We start from the raw sequence: 10,430 nt of genomic DNA on the forward strand, positions 1-10,430 counted from the left end.
ACGCTGATCATACAGGCAGACGGCGATGAGTATATATGGTATGTTGAATAGAATTGGTCCCAAGACAGAACCTTGGGGTACCCCACTCACTACTCCAGACCAGTCTGAGAATGTGTTATTTATCACTACCCTTTGGACTCGTCCCTGTAACCAGTTTTTTACCCAAGCACAAACCCTATGGTCTAAGCCTGCAGACCTTAGCTTGTAAACTAAGCTAAGGTCTAACGCTAACGGGTTAAACAAAAAGTCTCCATTCTTCAAATGACCAGGGCAACATGATCTCTAAGACGTATGCAGCCTAGCAATTCTGTTAGTGGTAGCATTTGGCCAGTGCAGAACAACTGAAATCCAACTTGAATTATACCTAGTGGAAATTACTCCAATACTGCTCAAACCCAATTATTATGGTTGCAGCAACATATCCCCCCTCATCTGAGTAGCACAGCAGCAGGGTACTAGGACTGAGAAAAAGTGCTCTGTTCCTTTTAAATCAACTGCTCTCCTCCTGGTGTCTCCGCAGCACACTTTTACACTGTTTCTCCACCACATTTTCATTTCATGTCCCCAGTGTGTTTTTCACGTCATGCACCAGCCTCCACACCCAGGACCAAAAAAGACACTGATCACTTTGATTTAATTATGCACTTTTGAAGCACTTGACACTTTAGATTGCTGTTTATGAATTGTTTATACAACTTTTTGTATATCAGTTTGCAGTTCATGAAAAGTTGCATAGTTTTGGTCTACTTTTGAATTTTATAATGAACTGTATTATTAGGCATAGCACTGCATATAAAGGTTGTGAGTTTCAAACACAAGAAGTGTTGGGTGCAGCAGCTGGGTAGGTTAAGGGGCACGGGTGCACAGGAAATAATTTTTTTTTTTTTTAGAGAATTGTATCACCAACCTTTGTCGTCTTTTGATTCTGAGAATGGTGCAAACTGTTACATATGGATGCACAGGAATAGGGCCCTCTTGCAGACACCTGAATGACAGGCTGATGTGTTGCTATTGTGTCACTAATTTGCTTGTTTGATGTTCCCCTGATTGTTTGGATGGTACATATTTGCCAGTTTGGTACAATTTGACAATCAAAACTTGTGGAATTTGGACATTATTTAAAGACAAGAACATCATCACGTTAGCACTCTCTCCTTGACCATTTTTCAGGGGAATCCTAAGAACGACGAGAAGGCCAGTAGAAGCAGATTAGGACAACCCAAAAGGGAAGGTTCCGCTTTAAGGCTTCCTCCTCCACTCCGATCGGAGCAGAGCGGAGGTTCTCCCCCCCCCCCCCTCTCCTCGCAGCCTTCTGGCACATGTCACAGGTCCCAGAAGACTTAGGACCACTCACATTGTAGCACCCGGCTGCGAAGCCGCATACTGTCAGTCGGGTGTCCACAGTTAAGATATCGGGGACAGAAGAAGGGAGATGAAAACGACTGAGGTGAGCACACTGCTGGATCGTGGGACAGGTGAGTGGCTGTTTCAGCAGCTATGGTTTTTGTATCTACTGACTTTAAATTTTTACACAGGAGACTGGAAATCCCCTTTTTAAGGATTTGAGCTTCCTCAAAAGCACAATTGGATCTGAGAGTGTGAGTTAAACATGGGAATATTGCTGCATTTCCTGTGATAACTCTTTTTATAATGCTGCATAGTGTTTATTCTACTTGGGTGTAGTTTGTTAGATTAATATCCTGTTGTGGAGTCAAGTTAGGAATGTAATGAGTCCATGGTTTGTCATCAATATGCCCACTATGGAATTTAAAGCATCTAAAAAAGCAGGACTGCCTCTAATAACTCAGAGGATAAGTAGGCAGAAGAACTAGAGGATACAGATATGGATGGAGAGTTGGAGGAGGAAGTTGTGCAGACTGCAGAGTCCTCCTGCAGATCAGTGCCTGAAGATCAGCAAGTGTCAGGGGAGTAAAGTATGTCAACAATTAGGGTTGTCCTAATACTGAGCATTTGCACGAGTACTTGTACTCGCGCAAATGCTCCCGATGCTTGATCCGATACTTGGGCAGTCAGGGGTGATTGGTGCGGCGGTGGGGGGAATAACAAGCACCGATCCCCCTGTAGAGATTTCAATATAGCAGCTGGAAGCCGCTTCTCTTCCTCTCCCCCTCTGCGGCTTTCAGCTGCTATACTAAAATCTATACAGGGGGATTGGTGCTTGTAACTCCTCTCCCACCACTGCACCAATCACCCCTGACAGTCCCCGGATCCTCCTCCGCTTCCCCCTCCATGCTCCTCTGCTTCACCCTCCATTCTCCTGTCCCACCTCGTGCTCCACGGTCCCCCTCTGTGCTCCGCTCCCCCCTCTGTCCTGGATCTGTCAGGATGGAGAGCGGAGGAAGAAGCTGGTAAATCTGTCATTTACCGGCTCCTTCCTTTTCCCAATGAACAGAGTCAGTGATCACTGGCTTTGTTCATTCATAACTGAGCATCGTAATTTGTGTTTACAATGCTTCAGTTTATGAATGGAGAGGAGCCTCTGTCTCCTCTCCATTCATCTTCAGTGCAGCTAAGGCTGCAGAGAAAGGGACTGGGGAATCTCTGTCCCCATTCCCTCTCCATGTTTAAAAGGGGAGATGTCGGGGGTCTGTTAAGACCCCTGATACCTCACCAAGCCCCCCAACAAGGCTGATAAAAAAATATAATAATTGTAATAAATATTTAAAAGCAATAAATGTAATGAATATTTTAAATATGTAAAAATAATTAAAAAAAACACACCAACACCGTCTGCTCCCCCCCCCCCCCAAAAAAAACATTGTAAAAAAGAAAAATAACAAAAAAATTATAAATTGTAAAAAATAAAATTGTAAAAAAAAAAAACTGACACAGTACACGCGTCATCAGTGCTGCATATTAGTGCCATGGTCACATGACATTTAAAAAAAAAAGTATCTGTACTCGTTCTTAAAATAGTGGTATTGGGACAACCCTATTAACAATAAATTACTTTTGTCTAATGTTAAAAAAAAAAAAAAGCGTAGTAAAAAACAAAAAACACTAATCTCTTTAAAGAGGAGCTCCAGTCTCTCCCCCCCCCAAAAAATTAAAGTCAGTGACTACAAATATTGTAGCCGCTGACTTTTAATATAAGGACACTTACCAGTCCAGGGATCCAGTGCTACCCTCACCCAAGCCAATTAATTGGCTTTGGGTCCAGACACTGGCAACTTAAGAGAAACTGGCAGTGAAGGGAAAGGGTGGGGGGCGAACTTCCGCTCAGATTGCAGTTACGATCTAACCGTAAAAGGGAGCAGGTACCTGTCAAAACCAGGTTCCCACCCCCCAAAAAGTGACAATCATTAACCACTTCAGCCCGGAAGGATTTAACCCCTTCCTGACCAGAGCACTTTTTACTATTTGGCACTGCGTCACTTTAACTGCTAATTGCGCGGTCATGCAATGCTGTACCCAAACGAATTTTGCGTCCTTTTCTTCCCACAAATAGAGCTTTCTTTTGATGGTATTTGATCACCTCTGCGGTTTTTATTTTTTGCGCTATAAACGGAAAAAGAAAGAAAATTTTGAAAAAAATGATATTTTCTACTTTTTGTTATAAAAAAAATCCAATAAACTCCAATTTTAGTCATACATTTAGGCCAAAATGTATTCGGCCACATGTCTTTGGTAAAAAAATGTCAATAAGCGTATATTTATTGGTTTGCGCAAAAGTTATAGCGTCTACAAGCTAGGGTACATTTTCTGGAATTTACACAGCTTTTAGTTTATGACTGCCTATGTCATTTCTTGAGGTGCTAAAATGGCAGGGCAGTACAACCCCCCCCCCCCCCCCCAAATGACCCCATTTTGGAAAGTAGACACCCCAAGGAAATTTAGAAGAGCAAAAAGATATATTGGTGGGCTCAAGACTTTATAGGCACAATAATGAGGGTAATATATAGTACTATATATTACCCTCATTATTGTGCCTATAAAGTCTTGAGCCCACCAATATATCTTTTTGCTCTTCTAAACTATTGTATATAAGACGTGGCACCTGTAACTTATTCCGTATCCGCATGACCATTATGCGATGATACGATTTTAATCTAATACCCCAAGGAAATTGCTGAGAGGCATGTTGAGCCCATTGAATATTCATTTTTTTGTCCCAAGTGATTAAATAATGACAAGTTGTCACTAAATGATATATTGCTCACACAGGCCATGGGCATATGTGGAATTGCACCCCAAAATACATTTATCTGCTTCTCCTGAGTATGGGGATACCACATGTATGGGACTTTTTGGGAGCCTAGCCGCGTACGGGGCCCCGAAAACCAATCACCGCCTTCAGGTTTTCTAAGGGTGTAAATTTTTGATTTCACTCTTCACTGCCTATCACAGTTTTGGAGGCCATGGAATGCCCAGGTGGCACAACCCCCCCCCCCCCCAAATGACCCCATTTTGGAAAGTAGACACCCCAAGCTATTTGCTGAGAGGCATGGTGAGTATTTTGCAGCTCTCATTTGTTTTTGAAAATGAAGAAAGACAAGAAAAAACTTTTTTTTTTTTTTTTTCTTTTTTCAATTTTCAAAACTTTGTGACAAAAAGTGAGGTCTGCAAAATACTCACTATAATAGTAAAGTATCGAACCAGGCAGAACTTCAGCAATGCAGGTTTATTAACAGCTGATAACATACAGGTTTATGTTCAAAATATTACAATATACAGGTCTAATTTATACAGTTTCTTACAATGCAAGCATATTAGATATAAATATTCTTATCCTCTAACCAAATTGAAACGATTGTGAAGTGTTCTCACCTTGAACCAGAATGGGTCTTTACTGCCAATTCTTGGGAACCTGTCACCTGATAGGGACCAGCCGGTCGACCAGTGGTCTGGTCCCCTCACAGAGTTCTGGGTTCCAGCTCGACCAAGTTTGTGAGGGAAATTCACCTGAGACCACATTCTGGAACAAGTCAAGAAGTCTTCCCTGACTCGTACGAGGAGACAAGTTATGGACAGATACTTGCCCATTGGTTCTGACCTCTATGACCCGTGCAATAGGGCAGCATACACAGAGTTCAGCCTTATGAGCTCCTATCTGACTTGTCCGAGGGGACAAGTTAGGACAGATACTTGCCCATTGGTTCTGACCTCTGACCCGTGCAATAGGGCAGCATACATAGAGTTCAGCCTTATGAGCTCCTATCTGACTTGTCCGACTAACAATTACAGAGCTTGCATTTATATACCATTTCACAAGTCTTATCTCAACTATCTGTCTTACATATGATTGGTCGCTAAGATCTACGTCAAAGTAACCAACCATAAATCTGACACCTGTTCTACAACCAGATAAACTTAATTATTCCCAAAATTCCTATATGTTCATTAAAGTGATTTATAACTGTTTTTGTCCAATTAAAAACACCTGTATAGAGACAGTCTGGCACCCAGCTGTGTTATCAAACTCTCCTTATCTTGATAAGATTTAACTAGCTTCAAGGATTTGCAGATTTACAACTTTGAGACAATTAACTTTCAATAACCCCACCAGATGTTTTATATGTTTCACTATATGCATGTATTTTAACAGTTTTAATGTGGGCACAAGCAGACCTTTGTTTGACCCTGTCAAACTTAATTAATGTTCTGTACATAACTTTCCTGTATTCCACCTAATTATTTTAACCACCTGTTTTCTTATCTGTCTGAGACCATTCTACATAACTTGAATCTATTCTAATGAACTTTCACCCAGTAGACTATCTTAATACATTTTCGAGAACACCTGTTTACAAGTACTTGTCATAAGGCAGAGGTCATTTAAAGTTCAACACCTAAAAATGAAGACTTTCTAAATCTGGAAAATACAGTATACATTATTAAAGATTAATAATTGTTGCTTTACTTATTGAATAATAATATTGATAAAACCACTACCATATAATAATATAAATAATAATAATAATTATCAATAAAATATATGCAAATCAATATATATAATATGAAATACATTGTCTAATATGAGATTCCACAACACCTCTCAGCAAATAGCTTTGGGTGTCTACTTTCCAAAATGGGTTCATTTGGGGGGGGTTTTGTGCCACCTGGGCATTCCATGGCCTCCGAAACTGTGATAGGCAGTGAAGAGTGAAATAAAAAATTTACGGCCTTAGAAAGCCTGAAGGCGGTGCTTGGTGTTCGGGGTCCCGTACGCGGCTAGGCTCCCAAAAAGTCTTACACATGTGGTATCCCCGTACTCAGGAGAAGCAGCAGAATGTATTTTGGGGTGTAATTTCACATATTCCCATGGCATGTTTGAGCAATATATCATTTAGTGACAACTTTGTGCAAAAAAAAAAAAAAAAAATTGTCTTTCCCGCAACTTGTGTCACAATATAAAATATTCCATGGATTCCACATGCCTCTCAGCAAATAGCTTGGGGTGTCTACTTTCCAAAATGGGGTCATTTGGGGGGGTTTTGAACTGTCCTGGCATTTTATGCACAACATTTAGAAGCTTATGTCACACATCACCCACTCTTCTAACCACTTGAAGACAAAGCCCTTTTTGACACTTTTTGTTTACATGAAAAAATTATTTTTTTTTGCAAGAAAATTACTTTGAACCCCCAAACATTATATATTTTTTAAAGCAAATGCCCTACAGATTAAAATGGTGGGTGTTTCATTTTTTTTTCACACAGTATTTGCGCAGCGATTTTTCAAACGCATTTTTTGGGGAAAAAACACTCTTTTTTAAATTCTGATGCACTAAAACACACTATATTGCCCAAATGTTTGATGAAATAAAAAAGATGATCTTAGGCCGAGTACATGGATACCAAACATGACATGCTTTAAAATTGCGCACAAACGTGCAGTGGCAACAAAATAAATACATTTTTAAAAGCCTTTAAAAGCCTTTACAGGTTACCACTTTAGATTTACAGAGGAGGTCTACTGCTAAAATTACTGCCCTCGATCTGACCTTCGCGGTGATATCTCACATGCATGGTGCAATTGCTGTTTACATTTGACGCCAGACCGAAGCTTGTGTTCGCCTTAGCGCGAGAGCAGGGGGGGACAGGGGTGCTTTTTTTTTTTTCTTTATTATTTTTTTGCTTTTTTATCCTATTTTTAATGTGTTCCTTTCATTTTTTTTTTTATTCATTTTTATTGTTATCTCAGGGAATGTAAATATCCCCTATGATAGCAATAGGTAGTGACAGGTACTCTTTTTTGAAAAAATTGGGATCTATTAGACCCTAGATCTCTCCTCTGCCCTCAAAGCATCTGACCACACCAAGATCGGTGTGATAAAATGCTTTCCCAATTTCTCAATGGCGCTGTTTACATCCGGCGAAATCTAAGTCATGAAATGCTCGTAGCTTCCGGTTTCTTAGGCCATAGATATGTTTGGAGCCACTCTGGTCTCTGACCAGCTCTATGGTCAGCTGGCTGAATCACTGGCTGCATTCTCAGGTTCCCTGTTGAGACAGGAGAGCCAGAGAAAAACACGGAAGACGGCGGGGGGGGGCATTCCCTCCCACTGCTTGTAAAAGCAGTCTAGAGGCTAATTAGCCGCTAGACTGCTTTTACATGAAAGCCGACCGCTGGCTGAAAAGAATGATTCCAAGATGATACCTAAACCTGCAGGCATCATTCTGGTATAACCACTCAAAGTCGTGAATGGCGTACCTGAAGACAAAAAAATGGTTAACAATAAAACACAGTAAACAGTAAAGTGTAAAAAATTGCATACCTGAAAAGCAAACATGATAAAACATAATAACAATAAAACATTGCAGAATAGAATACAGTAAAAAAAAGCAGAACAATAGAGAGAGAATAGAGAGAGAGAGAACAATAAAACGACAACTATTTTTTTTTATTTTATATATATATATTTTTTTTTAACTTTTTTTTGTAACTAACTTTTATAACTGTAACCGGTTCCAGGTTCGGGTCTATCAAAATGCGATGGCATCTTGGGAGACCCTGTGAAAGTGTGTCTAATCTGTGCAATGCTGTACGCTACGCTAATATTCAACTAGTGTATGGTAGCGTTCAAAACATTCACCAATGCAAAGACCAGGATTGGCAGGACAGGAGGGACAATAATAACGGGTGTCACGCCTATATCCGTGCTTGCTGCAGACACGACATCTTTTTTGGGGGGGTTCGTTGGGTAGGGGTATTCGGGAGGACATAAAGAAAATGCCTCTCATGCAGCCGACTGCATTTGGTTGGGGATGTGAATGGGGGAAGTACGGGTGCTGCAGAAGTGGTGGGTTCCCAATTAGGATTGGCGAATGCAGCAGGAAGGGCATTATGGGCACGATGGGCCTGTGTTTGTCTTCTTGGTGGCAGCGGGACACTACTTGTGCTTGCCACCTCACCAGCTTGAACTGCACTTATGGGACTCGCCAAGTAACCAAGTGTTACTGCAGTGCTGGTTTGACTACGACCGGGGTGTACTAGGCCGCTGGTGCTTGCCAGTTCACCAAAACGCTACCAAAAAAACTGTTAGCGATCGCAGGGATCAGGCCTGACTCTGCAAATGCTGCAGTTATGTGTTTAGTGTTTTGTAAGTGACAGTGATCGATCGATACTGCACTTGGGTGGGCTGGGCCGGGCGGAGGGGCAAAACGCAGGTGCTAGCAGGTATCTGGGCTGATCCCCCTAACACTGCATTTTTGGGAACACTAAACTACTGGGGACGCTAGTATAGATCTGATCAGATCAGATATTGATCCGTTCAGATACTATACCACTAAGGGAGGTGTACGGTGCGTGCGTGGGTGTTAGCGGTACTGGCACTAACCTGACGCTGCCTGGGGCTGGTGCTTGCCAGTTCACCATAACGCTACCAAAAAAACTGTTAGCGATCGCAGGGATCAGGCCTGACTCTGCGAACGCTGCAGTTATGCGTTTAGTGTTTTGTAATTGACAGCGATCGATCGATACTGCACTTGGGTGGGCTGGGCTGGGCGGAGGGCAAAACGCAGGTGCTAGCAGATATCTGGGCTGATCCCGCTAACACTGCGTTTTTGGGAACCCTAAACTGCTGGGGACGCTAGTATAGATCTGATTGGATCAGATATTGATCCGTTCAGATACTATACCACTAAGGGAGGCGTATTCTGCGTGCGTGGGTGTTAGCGGTACTGGCACTAACCTGACGCTGCCTGGGGCAACGCATATCACTGCCGGGCGATCAGGGGGCTAAACCTTTATTGGGTAATAATTGGCGGGTGCCCTGACACTATAAAAAATAAACGAACTAACCAGCGTCACCTGTAACGGTTATACGGTGATCAGTGGTGAAAGGGTTAACTAGGGGGCAATCAAGGGGTTAAAACATTTATTAGGTAGTATATGGGGGTCCCTGATGCTATAAAACGCTGACGGCGAACCTAAATATTTACCTCCCTAACTAGCGTCACCAGTGACACTAATACAGCGATCAGAAAAATGATCGCTTAGCGACACTGGCGACGGGGGGTGATCAAGGGGTTAAAACTTTATTAGGGGGGGTTAGGGGGGTACCCTAGACCTACAGGGGGCTAACACTCACTGCCCTACCACACTAACTGTCACAAACTGACACCAATGCAGTAATCAGAAAAAAAAAATAAACTGCTTGGTGTCAGTGTGACAGGGGGGGAGGGGTGATTGGGGGGTGATCAGGGGGGGTAAAGGGGGGGTGTTATGTGTGCCTGGCATGTTCTACTGTGATGTGTGTTGTGCACTTACATTGCAGTCTTCTCTCCTCTGCGCCGGAACAGAAAATGCCGAGCCGAGCAGAGATGACATAATTTCCTCTGCCTCTGTGTACTATACAGAGGCAGGGGAATAATCCGATTGGCTGGGAGCAATCGCGAGGGGGGGCCACGAATGGATGGCCTCCCCCTCACCTCCGATTGCTGCCAGGCAGAAGCCAACCGCCTCGGGCACCAGGGGGGGGGGACCCCTGCCCGCGGGAGGCAGATCACGTACAGGTACGTAAATCTGCCTGCCCGTGCCATTCTGCCGACGTACATCGTCGTGAGGCGGTCGGCAAGTGGTTAAAGAGTAACTCTACTTTTGAGAAATTTAATGAGGAAATTGATCAGCATCCCTTTAGACATGATTTCCCTTTGAAAATACCTCACCAAAAATTACATTTGTGTTGCAGGTGATGCTCAAAATCTGTATTTGTATCTTAGTGCAGACTTCTGGGAAAATCAGTAAGCCAATCACACAAGCAGAAAATTACATTTGCAGAGGGTGAACACCTACACGTAGACATTGCATTTTACAGAAAATTTACAGAGCTGCAGATTAAAAAGGAAAGGTAATTGTTACATTCAGTTACAATATGACTTGTGTCGCAGTTAACCACTTGCCGACCGCCTAACGTATATATACGTCGGCAGAATGGCACGGGCAGGCAGAATCACGTACCTGTACGT

Source organism: Aquarana catesbeiana, linkage group LG04 (genome assembly GCF_042186555.1).
Source record: "Aquarana catesbeiana isolate 2022-GZ linkage group LG04, ASM4218655v1, whole genome shotgun sequence".
Classification (NCBI taxonomy): domain Eukaryota; kingdom Metazoa; phylum Chordata; class Amphibia; order Anura; family Ranidae; genus Aquarana; species Aquarana catesbeiana.